Source organism: Vigna unguiculata, chromosome 4 (assembly GCF_004118075.2).
Source record: "Vigna unguiculata cultivar IT97K-499-35 chromosome 4, ASM411807v1, whole genome shotgun sequence".
NCBI classification, from domain to species: Eukaryota; Viridiplantae; Streptophyta; class Magnoliopsida; order Fabales; family Fabaceae; genus Vigna; species Vigna unguiculata.
Window position 1 is genome coordinate 10,166,482 of NC_040282.1, and position 16,983 is coordinate 10,183,464.

Here is a 16,983-nt window from a genome sequence, read left to right on the forward strand (position 1 = left end):
ATCGCAAAAGGAGAAAACCACACACATAACAATCAAACAAGCAATTGGGTAAGCTAGAGTAGAAAAAGATTTATCATACAATTACATACAACTTCATAGTCCAAGATGCACATGTCAACCAATCATGTTACGACTTTCAAACAATACACTAAGACTCACGACGCGACTCATTCGGATACATATAATTAGTTGAATTCAAATGATGTTTGCACTTGTGGTGGGCTTTCTTACTCTACTGAGCTGCTCTACCGAGCTAATTGTTACAGTGTCTCATCCCCTACACACAAGGTTAGCCCTTAATGGGTTCCAAGCCTCCTACTACTCTCACCACTAGAGTCAATACGCTCTGTGTGAGACTAACTGACTCTTTAGAGTGTCAGGATGCAACCTTACCTTGAATACTTCTAAATTATATAAATGGGGCACAACCATGAACTCCCACTAACAAGGGTCATGGTATTATGTCCCAACCAACTGAGGCACCACCATTAGGTCTCACCTAAAGACTCATGGAATTACGTCCTAACCAATGAGGCACCACCACGAAACTATCATGGAATTACGTCCTAACCACATATAAATCATGCTTCACCAATTAAATAGGTACTTATCATGCATACCAATCTCGTGTCAACTTTATAACCAACCTTCATTCATATTCCATATCAAAACCATACCAAACTCATCATATTCGATCTATGAACCAATTCCATACATGCAAATCATTCATCCCCTGCTTTTAACATATTAATTCACCCAAACAGGTGGCAAACATACCATGACAAAGAAGAAAACAGAACATGGTGCATTCTTGCCAACCTTCTCGCTCAGGCGAGAGTGTTCTCTTGCTCAGGCGAGCTCCCTTCGCCTAGGCGAGAGCTCGAAGAGGGAACAGTGGTGCTGTCACGTTCTCTCGCTTAGGTGAAACCTCTTGGCCTGAGCGACATGGCCTCTCGCTCAAGACTGGAGCTCGTCGCCTGAGCGACAGCTCGTTCAACACCTGGGACGATTTTCTAATACTCTCCCTTAAGCAAGCTCCACTCGCTTAGGTGAGATTATCATATCTCCTCTACTGTTCACGTAGGCCAGTACACAAATTCACCCAAAACAATAAGGAATATACTATCATATCATATTAAGCAACATACACACACCATAAACATGAAATAGAACTAAAGAGCAAGCAAAAACACATCCAATCTCGAAACCTTAGCTTCCCTTACTTGGAAATAGCAAGAAAATGCCTCGACTCTAAACAGTGGAGCACGACAACTCTAAGAACGGACTTGTGAAGTGGAGCAAGAAAATGAGGTTGAGCTTGCTTGACCAAGGTGGTACCAAACCCTAGCAGAGAGTTCACAGCTGCTCTAGGAAGGAATAAGGGAACTGATTTCTGAAAAGTGCTGAGAATGAGAGTGTGTTAGCTGGTTTAGGGTCCTTGGCTCCTTATGGGCCAACTCTAGGCCCAACTGATTTGGGGTAGCCCCTTTAAATTTGGGAAGAATAAAATAGGTGGACCTTACACATACTAATTAAATAAAAATGGTAGCAAAAATTAGTGAAAAGGTTGAAAGAACTCAATATTGGGTGCTACATTTATCTCTATGGCACGAGTTAAAAGCCAAAGAGCCAAACTCCATACCTTAATGCGAAAAAAAAAACGTAAATTATAAATATTAATTAACCTAAACCTAAATATTATTCATTGAAATGGTGAGTTTGCCTTTCAGACTATTGTGAGAATTAAATATTAACAATTATAACTAAAACCAAATTGCACATACACTATAGGTACATCAAAAGCTAGAGTATAAACTTCTGCACATAAACTATAGGTATACTAATATAGATATTTATTTGATGTTTGCATAATGGCATTCCTACTCTTTATGAAGCAAATGAGAAGCTTGTTCCACGTGAACAATCTAACGTCCCGTTTAATAAATAAACTTAATTAAACGAAACGTCACACAATATAATATAAAGAGTAAAGTCTCAGATAAATGCTACTCCTTCTTGATATCCAAGGTACTTAAAATGAAAATACCAAGGCACACCACGATGCCAACAACAAAATCGAAATAAAGATCAACAATATACAAAATAAATGTCCAAGGGCAGACAGACACATGCACTACAACCCAAAAAGGAAACTCGGAAAGTGGGAACCGACCCAATGCGAACTAAGCAGCGGAAGAGTTCTTGTAACATCCCGACCGGATATTACGAATTTTAAATAAAATAAACTAGAAATAATACGTTAGCGCCATTTATTAAATCTCATTTCCCAAAACGCGGGAAATTTAAAACTTCATTACCTAGTCAAATAAACTAAATCCAAATCATAAACTTGATTAAATCATAAGTATCACAAATTGTTTACAAAATTATTCCAAATCATAAAACAATAAGACTTTGAGAAAACTCTTTATCCCAGTCTAGCACCACTCCGGTTCTATGCCTCACTAGATCCACCTGCAACATCATCTGCTCACATGTACCATGCGCACGATCATCGCCAAACACAAGCAGATAGGGTAAGCTAATAATAAAAACATCAATCATATAAATAAAATATTTATATGTCAATACAAATATACCAAAGGAATTCCCTCCTTTAATTTCAAGCCACATGATCGTTACCATGTTACTCGTGTTCTACGTCTTCCAGTGAGTACCTCAAGATGTCTTGCTGCCACACCTATCGGTCACAACCGATAGAGCACGTGCGGGAAACCATTGCTATGTATCATACACTGTAACACCAGGTGGAGTTCCAAAATACAAACATAGTTCGCAACGTCCCAAGACTACCAAACTCGTCAGCTAATTACTAAGGAGGGCAATCTATCTAGACCCATCCGTACTAGCCACAACCAGCACACTCATACCGGCAACACTCGCCAACCCGAGCTCAACTCAAGGGTTCCTCGTGTTCATCCACCATCCCGAGCTCAACTCGAAAGATGTCATTCCGAGCTCAACTCGAGGAATGCCACGTACTTAACCTCTTTCCCGAGCTCAACTCAAGGGATACGTTCCGAGCTCAACTCAAGGAACACCAGCAACCCACCTTTGAAGCACCACTATAGCCTTGTAGATCACGCACATCCAGAGTGAAACATCAATACTGTTCAATACTCTATTGGTTTTGTAGCTATCAACTAGCGGTTAAACACCACCGCTAGGTGCTAGACCAGTACTTACGCAGTACTGGTTTTTAAGCACTTAGAACAAGGTCAAAATAAATCCTACTCTTATAAATAAGCATATCCACAATCAAGAATATAGGCTTCCAAAAATCAACATGTCTCACATGCATAATCTCAACTTAGATGGTTACACAAGTATCACCATAAGAAATTGGCAGTAACCTCCATCCCACGTAGCAACGTCGACCTTTATCGTCGACTCAGGCAATGTGACTCCGTGGCAGCAACGCATCCCAATGAGGTTGAGGTTCATACTCCAACCCTGTCCAAAACGACATTCATGTTCACAAAGCAAAACCCCCTTCATAAACCATAACTTTGCACACAATAAGGAATCAAAAACCTCCACGAATTAGGAAAGAATTATAAGTGATGGGTTTAGAGTTTTACGTTTTGGGGATCTATGTTGGTGACTAACCATTTTCTTTATTATTTTAGTTCTTTTTGAGTTATTTTTTAGGCTTTCAAGTTTATGTGGTTTTGTTGTGATACAGGTTGTTGCATCTGCAGATTGTGCTGGGGTGCTGGGTGTGCTTAAGATTTGCAACATTTACTAGTATTCCTTTAATCATTGTGCTATATGGTGTAGATGTGTTTGCTTGTAAATGATGGTCTTGGGATGGATATTGTTTTTAACTTAGCTTGATCAAACTAGAGATTAATGCTTAGCTGATATCAATCATTATGTTGAACTTGGGTAGTTTTTTTGGTAGACTGTTTATGACATAGCATGATGGGATTCTTGACAGTTGAAGAAAACATTCTATTCTAATTTATCTTGTTCATTTCCTGTAACTTTTGCAGGATAGTGATGAGCTCAATGGCCTACATTGCTTTAAGCATCTTAGAGATCATATAATAGGCTTTATAGATTCTATAAACAGGTACGCCACTTATGATGTACTAATTGCATATGAAAATTCAATAAATAGTGCTTTCTACTTTCTTGATTTTATAGAGCTGAGTAATAATTAGAAGAGAATATGGTTTAGCTAATTGCTTAGATGGGTTGAAACCATATTTACCTATTGAATCATACGATTTAGACACAATGAAAAATATCTTGACATACATAGAATTAATGCGTAATATTGTATTACATACACATAAATATGATAATAATAATTTTAAACCACGAATTGATCACAAATCATTATAATCATAATTTTATGGACCAAACTTGTGGAGTTAATGCGTAATATTCTGTTTTTATCTCATTTGAAATGACTCATGAGTGCAACAAAACTCACAATCTCTTTGCATATCAATCAATAATAGAAATTCCTTGAAATGGGCACTACTAATGATCAGGGGTCCATTAAAATATTATTAGCAAATAAATGGGAAAATACACATCTTAGGTAACTATTTGTAGTGCAGAAACAAATTATGTCATAAAATAGTGCCTTTGCAGTGTAGAAACAAATGGGTAACTATTTTTTATTAAACCTGCACATGATTGGTATTGGCCTATATTATGAGGGGGACTAAGAGAAGAAGTAGGAAAGTTGCAGCGGAACAAAACCTTTCAATTAAACATTATTGATTTCGCATGACTAAAATTGAGGAGGTATGATTGTTAAATAGGATGGTCGAGGGAGGTTAAGGGGGTCTCATTTTGTGTGAAATTAAGCTGAAGAGATATTAGGCCTCACAAGGCCATTTCTTTATTCAGCATCCATGCATATCTAGTTTTGTTGTCACTCTGGTGGTGAACTGGGATTAGAGTTCTTGAATAAAGTACATTATTTTCCTACTCTACTAGTTCCAGCGTTAGTCTGCATGTAACAGATGTCTAGTGAAGAGATGTGTGTGGTATATGAATTTTTAACATTTTATCATATTTGTTAATCTTATGAAGGATCTCTTTCTAATTAATACTTTTTTGTTTCTATTGCAAATTTTATGACTTTTCATGTTGTGGCCTAATCAATCTTTCATTAAGTATATGATAGGGTTTGATTTTTGGTTTGTTTATGTATAGGAAAGTTTTATTGTAAGATGATATATAAAAATTTGATTGTAATGACTTACTGCTATATGTCCTAGGTGTGTCAATTTTTCTTAGATCACAATTTTGATACTCATGCACTTATCTATCCCTTTTCTTTTTGTGGACAGAGTTGCGCCATCTGAGGTCCTAGCTTGGTTTTTTGTTGATGAGAAGGTTAAAGTTCTGGTCCTGAAGTCACACTTTCTTGATAAAATTTCTTTAAGGTACTACATTGCTGACTTTTTTGACTGATATCTCTTATTTTTGGTTTACATCCATTTGTTACTGTTTATAAGTAAACAATCCAAACTACTACAAAACGTAAGTAAAACTACATAGTTAACTATTCTAACTCCTAAAACTGTAAAAATAAGATTCAACTAAGTAATGTATAACTAGGCTAGTTAACTATTCAAGTGTAAATGAAGGCTGCTGTGTTTTGACAACTATAGCTCTGCACAAATGTACTTTGATGTCCATTAGCCTCCCCCACTGCTGGGATATCCATTTGAGCTTCAATGCAAAAGTCAACTATAAAATAAATTATGTGGATTTTTGCCAAAACTAGTGTAGATTTCACCTCTTTGTTGATTCTTTTCACTTTGTTCTCTTGATCACTAATCTTGTATCAACTTTAAAGCACTGGCCTACATTCCATTTCACTGCACCTCTTTGCTAGTTGGAAACATTATTTATTCAAAACTACTCAAACTAGACTAAGCTAGGTCACTAACTAGACTAAACTTGCTAAAAACTACAAACTAGTACCTACAATTTACCTATTCTAAACTAGATTTATGACACAATAAAACTCTCCAAATGCATACAAAGTAACCTTAATCTAAACTAAACTACTTAAGCTAACTAGAAATCAGTTTGTGCTATACTAAAGTAAGCTAAGATGTAAAAATATTATAACTAGCCTAATAATGCAGAATTATAGAACTAACAAAATAAAAAATAGAAACTAAGAGTAACTACCTACTCAAATTGATTCTAGAACTAGGATGCTGAAATTAGTAAATGTTATGACCAATACTAGACTACACTATTCTAGTATAGGTTAATGAAGCTAAACAACTAACAACTAGACTAAACTACTACTATCCAAAACTAATTAACACAAATTAAGAAAAAACTAAGAATATGACACTCCAAACTAAATTTAAGCTAAAAACTATGAATTAAACACTTTAACCAACCCAAAATGAATGCAAATGGACAAAAAAAAGTGGAAAAATTAGAAAATTATCACACCCTCACACTTGAACAATTGCAAACTTAGGGAAAAATAAAAAGAAAAGCAACTCACTTTCTAAAAATAGAAACAAATCTCCCAATAAAAATTTTGCACACTTGACTCATCCTACTTTTCTAACTAAAAACTGCACATCCTAATTGTTTTTTCCACTTTTCCATCTTTTTCATATTTTTCTTCTTCACCATAATTTTGTCATTTTGTTCTAATTTTTTCTGTCATTTTGTTCCAGTTTTTGCTCTCATTTTTCATTGATTCACAAGATATTTCAGCAACCAACTCAGCCACATATGCCTCCTTATAAAAAATCCCCCCACACTTGAACTCAACAATGTCCCATAACTCAGCTTAATTCACCTCACAACTGTAGAACAGTGTATAAACATGGTTTTATGGGTCCAAGGTGCTAATAAGCTAAAAATTCATAATAAAAGTTAAAAAATAGGCTCAAAAATGGGTGCAAGGGAAAATTGTCCAAGTTAGGTTATATTTGGCAAATGACTCAATTCAAAAAGGCCTATATAACATCAAGAATGCACATTTAATCTAGATATGCAAAACAACTACAAAAATAAAATCTGATTATAAGAACCTAGAAATGCAAATTTTTTAAACAACAAAACAACAAAATAAGCTAAGCATGGAATAAAAGTTGTAATCTATCTAAACTAATTCATTTACAAGTTTAAAACAGAAAACTGAGAGTAGAATTTAAGGTAACTATTGAAAACAATGAAAAATTCAAAATACCACCTATAGACTAAAATTTGTCCAGTTTACAACCCAAGAAGTTAAACTATTATACTAGTTAACAACTAAAACGAACCTATAAATTAAAACAGACCTAACACTACTAAAATCAACCAAAAACAACCACTAAGCATGTCTTAATTCATCAATCAAAACCAAATATGCAAGTATTTACAAAAGCAAAACAGTCACTTAGAATTTAACTATGCACCTAGAATCATCGTAGTAAAACAGAACAAACAACATAAGACTAGCTAAAATAGTAATTGCAAAATTATTTACTCAACTATTGTTACAGAACAGAATGATCAAAGTAGTGTATATGAAAAACATGTAAAAGTTAACCTTCCAGGAAGTTTGAATGATTTTGCTACTTGTTGCAGTTCAAATTTCAACAATCAATATCCATTTTAATTTATTTTTTGACAAGTTACCATTGTTTTTATCAACGATGAATATTTGATTTCATCTTTTGTTAATATTTTCTAAAAAGCAATCCATCCTTAGGTTCTTAGAGGTTTATGCTATACTATATCGATGTTAATTATTGATGATTAGCATAAAGATAGTTAACATAAAGATATTCAAATGGGTAGGGAATGATTTAAATATTGTGATCTAATATATATGTAACTTCTTTAAATACACAGATCATGACTTCATTTCCTTCAAGTCATGGTTGGATGTATGATAGGGTGTATAAAGGTAGAAGCGGTTTGAAACCTACTTTCATAACTGGGGTTGAAGAGTTTATCGAAATAGCTTGTCAATGAAAGGAAACTTAAATGCCCATGCATTAAATGTGAGTGTACAAGGATTTATGATGTTCAAACAATCAAGCTCCACCTCTACAAGCATGGCTTTATGTCTGACTACTTTATTTGGATTGATCACGGGGAAGCCATAGAGAATATTTCTCATCATGTTGACGATGGTTCAGGAAGTCGTATACATGTGACTGAAGCAACTCAATGATTTTATAATCTGTTAGTCGAGTCAAATGAACCATTATTTGAAGGATCATCAGTGTTTAATGTGAACTACAAATGATTTCCCTGCATATGGAATGCTGTCTAACTAGGGTACTCAAGGTAAATTGGCATGTCCACATTGTATGGAGCATTCAAGAGCCTTTACATTAGAAAATGGAGGGAAAAATTGTTGCTTTGACTCACATCGTAGATTTTTACCTAGTGATCATGCCTTTAGAAAGAATAAAAAAGCCTTCTTAAAAGCGAAAGTTGAAACTGATGGCCCACCAACTACAATGACACCTGACTTGGTTTGGGAAAGAGTAAGGGATTCACCAATGGCCACAGAAAATCCTCGTTTGTTGAAATTATGAGGATATGGCGAGGTTCATAATTGGAGGAAAAAAAGTATATTTTGGAATCTTCCTTACTGGAAAGATAATCTCTTATGACACAACCTAGATGTCATGCAAATAGAAAAAAATTTCTTTGACAATATATTGAACATTGTCAAGAATGTTAGTGGTAAAACAAAAGACAATAAGAAAGCAAGGATAGATCTCGCTTTGTATTGTTGTCACCCTGACTTAGAGATGAAACTGCTAGCTAATGGAAAAATGTTTAAGCCTAAAGCCAATTACTCCTTAACTATAGAGGAAGCGAAATTAGTTTGTCGTTGGATAAAAGAACTCAGGGTGCCTGATGGTTATTCATCAAACTTGGCAAGATGTGCTGATGTTGAAAAAGGATGGATACATGGGATGAAAAGTCATGATTGTCATGTGTTCATGGAATGCTTACTTTATATTGCATTTAGTACTTTTCCAACACATGTTTTAAATCCCCTAACCGAATAAGTCATTTCTTTAAAGACTTGTACGACATTGAGGTATGACGATTTGGTTACCATGGAAGAAAACATTCCACTAATTCTTTGCAAGTTAGAGAGAGTATTTCCCCCTGCATTCTTTGATTCAATGGAACATCTCCCAATTCATCTTGCATATAAAGCTAGACTTGGTGGTCCAGTGCAATATAGGTGGATGTATCCTTTTAAAAGGTAATATATGATCAATCTATTTCATATAAAATGCATTTATTTAACGATTACAAAGCATGACCAAGAAACAATTTTTTTATAGATTTATGGGAGATTATAAGCGATCAATCAAAAATAGGGCAAGGGTTGAAGGATCGATATGTGCATCTTACATACACCGAGAAACAACTTATTTTTGTTCCCATAATTTCAAAGGTTATATGTTGTCATTGCGAAGTAGTAGAAATGAAATGGGAGTTGAAACCAACCAACCATCATTGTCCATCTTCAACCAACCAACTCGTCCTTCTGGCAAGCCATCAATTCATTGGTTAACACAAAGAGAATTGGTTCGGTCAACGTTCATATGTTGATCAATTGCCAAGAAGTGAAACCATACCTCGAGTAAATATTTTCCAACTATCGATTTCATTGTTATAATAACGTTAATTATTTTATTAAATTAACCTTCTGAATGACTTATTTAAATAGGTCATTCCATCAATCTTAGGAAATACTTGACTCAAGTACTTCTAGTCGTGTACATGCTGATTTTCCTAGATGGTTCAAGAATCAAGTATGTACTTGATAATTAAATCACGCTTTCAATGTTTAATAAATAAAATATGATATTGAGTTTGTGTTGTACTGTAGGTTTACAATGAGCCTTTAAATGTGACAAACCAACACTTGAGAGATTTATCGCTAGGTCCTCTTACCGAGGTTAAGCAATGGCACACGTTATATGTCAATGGGTATAAGTTCCACACTGATGCATGGAGTCAAGCTAAAAAGATAATAAATAGTGGGGTTTATGTAAAAGGGATTACAAACGGAGGTGAAGATGATTTCTATAGGATCATTAAACACATATACGAGATAAAATACAATACTTCAAGCACTCCTAAGAAAGTAGTTGTATTTTATTGTGACTGGTTTGATCCATCACGAAGAGGTACAAGAGTGGAATTTAAATACCATGTTGTTGATATTCGGATGGATAAAAGATATGTGTCGTATGATCCATTCATAATTGCTCACAATGTAAGACAAGTATACTATGTCTCATATCCACCATCTCGAATAGATAAATGTGGATGGTGTGTTGTAATCAAGACAAAACCTAGAGGTCGCATAGAAGCTACTGATGTAGATAATGATATGCCTTACCAAGAAGACCAAGTTTCACACGTCAATGAAATCATAGAAGTTGAACCTATGTTAGGCTTCCAAGATTCAGAAAATGGTGTTGAAGTAGAAGATGAAGCCATAGAAGAAGACACAGAAGAAGAGGAAATTCAAGACTTTGATTTGGAAGAAGAAGATGATGAAGGGGAATTTGATGATCACGAGTCAAAAGAAGACAATGAAGAAAAGGAATTGGATGATGATAGTTTTGAATAGGCATACAATAATTAGATCAATGATTTGTACCAATTTTTGTTGGGACAATTTTTTGTTAGATTTGCCTTTTGTGTGTTAAACTTATGACTTTTATTAAGTACTTTTAGATGAGGGTGGCAAAATGATACATTGTACTTGTTTTTTTCTAAGAAGATTGATACAAGACGTCTCTCACTCTTTTATCATCAAATTGATACACTCCATATCCTGATTTAACTTTAGTAGTATCCCATCAATTAAAAGGAAAAAGAGACTTCTTTAGTAAGGTTCAATCAATTGGATAATTAGATATATTCAGCATGTTTAAAAATATGAATATAGTAAAATCATGCTCAAGTCAATATACTAGAAAAACACTCGCATTATAAATAGAATATAAAGAATTGATTCATTGCCAACTTGCAACCAGTTACCAAATATAGGAACTGATAGAGGACCTGGGGGAGTGGAAGAGTAGGTTTTAGAAGTTAAGAAAATTTTGCATATGATTAGAAAAAAAAAGGGTCGTGGCAATAGGAATGGAAACACTGAATGGTGATCCGACATTGGCAACGCTTTGTGAACCAGTGGAAAGGGCAAACTCAAACCATTCATTCACAACTGGACTTGCTCACAGTATGGGACTTAGGTGTGTATATTTTCCCTTGTTTCATTAAAAGTCACTAAATCACTGAACTGAAAGTAATTCCTACATAAGCGCATTAGAACATGGTGTTAAAAGGTTTAGAGATTTTACTGTCATGACAGAATCTATTTCTAGAATAACAATAGGGTAAGTACAAGTAGAAATTAGTCAATTATGGCTATAGTATTTTGCTAGTAGTGAAAAGAATATAAAGAAAAACCAAGCGTTATAATTATTGGACTTCAATAAAAATTATACTAAGCAGAAAAATTTGTTGGTAACAATCATAGAATTGCTTTGTCTCTTATGTATAATTTTTTACTGCAAACATTGGAAAGTTTATAAATTAATTATTAAACGATGATTATCCTAAGATAACATAGGTAGTACTTGGCGTAACTTTATTAGCTTTACTTTCCCTTGAAAGGAGATAGCCAAACACATTTTGGTAAAAACTCCTATTAAAATGAAGTTTATTTTTTATTATAGAAAAAATAGGGGAAAACAATATATATATATATATATATATATATATATATATATAATTTCTAGACCAGAACTACTTAATGAACTAAGAAACAAAACTTCCGGTTTGAAAGCTTTTTAAAACTCTTATTTTGAACTTGAACTTTAATGTTTTTCTTAGACAAGATTTAAGAACCAAGCACTTTTACTTTTAGCATGATTTAGTCCTATCATTTAATGGATTCGTGGTAAAAAGGTTCATAAAAAGTTGTTATTCTCCATATTATGAAAAAAAAGTTGGACCTGAATTTATGAAAATTTTTGAATATTCATATTAATTGTTCTGTTTCAAGCAACACTATTGTTGGGATTGAATCATTCTTTGTGAAAATCTGATAGCACGATGCTTAAAGGAATCAATTGAAGAAACACGAATAAGTCTAGTTAATGGAAGAGTGAGATAATTAGAGTAGAAAGAAAACGTTTATATATTGGTGCTGATGAAGTTGGTATTCAGATGGGTTGAAAGTTTTTTTGAAAGCAAGGTATTTGTATGATGTTTGCTGACTTATTTATTATATTCTTGTATGTGAATTACTTTCATTTTCCATCAATTTTTGTATACGATAAAATAGTAATTTTGATTTGGTTAAATTAGATATTCATCGGTGCTTAAATGTAGAAGTTGTATATCATATTAATCAGCGTTGATTTTCATAGGTTGAGAAGATTGATTTGGTTGGACATATCCAAACTCTGCTGCTGAAAACAAAGACAAAAACATCAAATTATAGAGCTGATGATAGTGGTGGCAGTTAGAAGAAGCTTCACCTTCAAAGCCAATACAAGCAATCCAAAGGTTGGCCCATTTATCTGAACACATTTTTTTATCATGTGATTTTAGAATTGACAAAGTATATCTATATATGATAGGAAGAAAATAGTTGAATGGTGATTGATACACAATCAGAAGATGTATGTCACTTATTTTTTGATACAAAAACGGGTGTGAAGGGAATGATGAGAAAAAAAGAAATATTTTCTACTGGTGCAGTCTTGACATGCAGTCTTTAAACTGAAAAGGATTCTTAATTGGTGCTGCTATTTTATTGAAGGACGAGATTATTACAATACATAATAGCAAAATATTGGAATGAATTTCCTACTCCTACTAAATACACATTTTATAAGGGTTTAACTTGATAACAAATTTGAGTGGATAATTTACTGGCATTTCTAATGCACGTGCAATTGATTTGTATATATGTCATCAGGATGTAATAAAGACATTATTGAACCATCTTTACCTATTGCGAAAAAGGGGAGAAAGGGGACAATGAAGGGAAGACGACCAAAATATGTTCTTAGATTACCAACACAAAAACACCTGTACTTGAATCCCCTATTGATCAACAAAATCCTTTTACAACTGCAAATGTTGTACCAATTCCTTCCCAACCATCAATAGCCGAATCTACCCCTTTCCAACCCTCCATTGACCAACCCATACCTTCTCAACCCCCCATTGTTCAACCTGTGCAACCTCATGTTAATGAACATACACCTTCATCTATGGCTTCCCAATGTGTTGGTGCTAGATTGACATCATTATCTCCCCCCTCTCAACAAAATGATACACCAACCTCAATACCCACCCGATCTATTCAAAATGTACTTCAAGAAGACCAATACATGTCTACCAAAGAAGCAAGTGAACCATCCATAAATGAAGAAGATGACCCTCCTAGTGCTTGAAATTATTGAACCTTGTAATGATGGGTAATAATAAACACTAGTTGAAATCATTTTTTCCTTTATATTATATGGTTTTTTTTCATATTGACATCATATTTTCATCAATGTATTTATATTTTTAGATTTTACCCAAGTAGAGTTGCCTCCAACGCAATCACAAAGACAATTAAGCAACAATATTTTGAGCGATGGTTGACTTGGGGTGCAATGTTAGATGAAGAGAAGGAGGTCTTCTTTCAAATGTTCAAGGTAAGTTTATATTTGTAACCTACCCTTTACTAAAAATTTCAATTAAGCATATTTAATTTTTTTGCATATATTGTTTACTGTAATAATCAATATCTTAACTACTATATTATCTCTTAATGTAGAGAAAGGTTACTTGGAGACCTGAACATGAGGAGAAGATTATAAAGATTTTCAACACAAAGCCCTCTCATAGACTTTCTGAAATCTTCATGGAAGCAAGAAAAACTGGGAAAAAACCTTATTGGATGTTTGATAGAGTATGGAACAGTTTGCTTGCTCAGTGGAACCAACCCGAGTTTCGATCAAAGAGTGCTCGTAATCAAAAGAATCGAGAATCTGAGAAGGGTGGATTTTTGCACACAGGTGGCTCAATCACCATCCATGAGCATGCCCTTCGCATGGTATGAACATTAAAAAATATTGTTATATACCTTGATTACTATTTTATCATGATTAATTAGTTTTTGTTATAGGCAAAATAGTTGGGTCGTCCTGTACATTTTGATGACCTTTTCCACCATACTCATGTTCGAAAGAATACCGGTGATTTTGTAGATCACAGATCTAAACAAACATATGTATTTTCTCTAACTTCTTAGATATTTCCTCCTTTTTAAATATAAAGATTTGCCATTATATAATATGTCTATTTTTGAATAACAGGAGGAATTTCAAATTGTATTTTCCCAAGCAAGATCTGAGGCTGCTACTTGAGGTGAAGAAGAAGAAATATCTCTATTGGACCCTAGTGAGGAAGAGAAGTTAAGGAAAAAAAGTTGGTTACCTGCTACTGGTGGCAAAAATCCTAAGGGACGGTATATGGGGTTGGAAAACTGAATGAAAATCATCTTTGCGGGGAAGCCTTCACACAACAACCATCTAGTTCTACAATTATGGATTCACAAAAGATTCTAAGGTTGGAAGAAGAAATTTGTCAATCTAGGGAGGAGTTTCGTCAATCTAGGGAGGAGAATCAACGACTGTAGAGAAAATTAGAATCCCTAGTAACTGTTGTTCTCCCTCTTCTTCCTCCCGCTGCACAAACCATTTTGCAAGACGTCAATGAACAACCACAAAATGAGGACCAAAACCAAGATGATGCTCAAGAGAGGGACCACCATCATGGACAAAACTCTTCTCATTATGCAGATTATTAGTTAGGTTTGTAATTGTAGGACTTGTTGAACTAGGGGTAAAATTAGTTTGTTTTTAAATTGTAGGACTTGACCTATGTAGATTATTTGTTAGTTTCTTAATCTGTGTTATCTACTTTATTTTATATTTATTGTTTTTAATGTTTTGATGTGATGATATGAATGATGTTAAACCTTTGGAAAACTATGTTGTTATACTTGAATGTGTTATTTGAATGTTGGGATGTTTGTAGGATCTACAGGTGGAGGCCAACTTTTATGTCTAGACATTACTTCTCTTGTCTATGATATAAAACTACTACATTTTCTATTTTAGAATCTTTTATGAGTTATAATTAAGTAGACAAAATTGTCTACTGCATTGTTTACAGGTAGAGTTTAGATGTGAGTCCTGACATCAATCAATATATGTTAAAATATTTAATAATAATTTTTAGAAATTAAAATTATTTTAAATTTTTTATTATAACATTACCTACAAAAAGTTTCGTATGTAAATTACCTACGAAGGTTGTTGTAGATAATTACCTACGAAGATCTTTGTAGATAATTTACACATGCAGAATGTTGGAGATAGTTACCTATGAAAGTTTTCGTAGATAACTTACCTACGAAGATTTTCGTAGGTAAATTACATACGCAGAATATCGTAGATAAATTACCCGTGACAGTTTTCGTAGATAAGTTACCTACGAAATATTTCGTAAATAAATCCAATTGTAAATTATCCACAACTATTTTTGTAGATAATCATGTTCGTACGTAATTCGTAGATAATTATCTGCATCCTCTTTTCATAGATAATATTCCTAGGTAATTTATCTACGAAGACAAAATTTCGTAAATAAAGTTACCTACCAGCTCAATACCTACGAAATTTGCTTCGTAGGTAATTCGTAAATAACATCGCATTACCTACGAAAAGTGAATATTACTTACGAAAAACTAGCATAGATAAGAAGTAGATTTCTTGTAGTGATATATGTTCAAGGATCAATTTCATCATCACAAACACCTAACTTTCAACCTCAAGGAACATAACATGTTCATCCCCTTTCTAATCTCCCTCCCAGGAAACCAAGAACGTCCAACGATTCGGTCATTAATCCTTTCCATCTCTGGCAAGACCATTTGTAACATCCCTTTTGAGATGTCACGTATAAAATAAAATCTTTCCAACTCAAAACACAATCACTAGTATCATCCTATCAAAATAGGAGTTTTCACAATTATTATATCTCAAATTAACAACTGAAAAAAATATCCATCTACAACAACTTTATTCATAAAAACCAAGTATGGTCTAACCAACCAATTGGAATAAATTGTCTAAACAAGTCTTAATATAATGCTTCAAGTTTAAACCTCGAAAAAGCTGACTATTACAGCTTTAGCTAAAGGAACATTTTAAAACGAAAAAAAAACTTTTGAAGCTTCCCTACGAGCTCCTAACCGTAACCTTCTTTGGCTAAAACTGCATCGATATCTACTTCTGTATAACACAAGTTATACGATCATCGCAAATGGAAACAACAGCGACAAACATGCAAGGGTAAGCTAACTATGTAACATATCACACAAATCAACATACAACTCACTTAGCATTGCCATAACATATCATAACTCATCCAAGCTATCAACTATCACATGTTCTCAAAGCCATGGCATGTAATCATCAACATATTTCCACTAAGTAATATTAAAGGGAATGGAATTATCTCATAATTAACCACCCAACTAGTTCTCATATGCAATTTACCAAAGATGTCACTTCCCATTACTCTCACATTACAAATATCAAGAGCCTCGACGAAGTCCACAACTTCTCATCACTCTTATCGAGCCTCAGCAAAGTGCACCACTTCCCATTACTCTTATGGAGCCTCAACGAAGTGCACCTCCAGTACAATTTATGTTGAGATACCTTCCAATATATTCATATCCAAGTATACGTTATCTCATCATGATCAAACATCAATCAACAATCACATGATTATTTGCATGCAAGATCAATAAACACACAAGCACATCAAGGCCTCATCATCACATGTATCACAATACATTTACATCATACAATCCTTATCATTATACTTAACATACATCATTCA

At 33.9% G+C, this 16,983-nt stretch overlaps 1 long non-coding RNA gene across 1 annotated transcript; it reads left to right on the forward strand.

Moving 5' to 3' along the window:
- The first annotated feature begins 14,073 nt into the window (after positions 1-14,073).
- LOC114181114 lies at positions 14,074-14,434 on the forward strand. The gene is made up of 3 exons (XR_003603753.1): positions 14,074-14,122; positions 14,195-14,299; positions 14,385-14,434. It is a non-coding gene; the product is annotated as an uncharacterized LOC114181114 (long non-coding RNA).
- Positions 14,435-16,983: the final 2,549 nt, after the last annotated feature.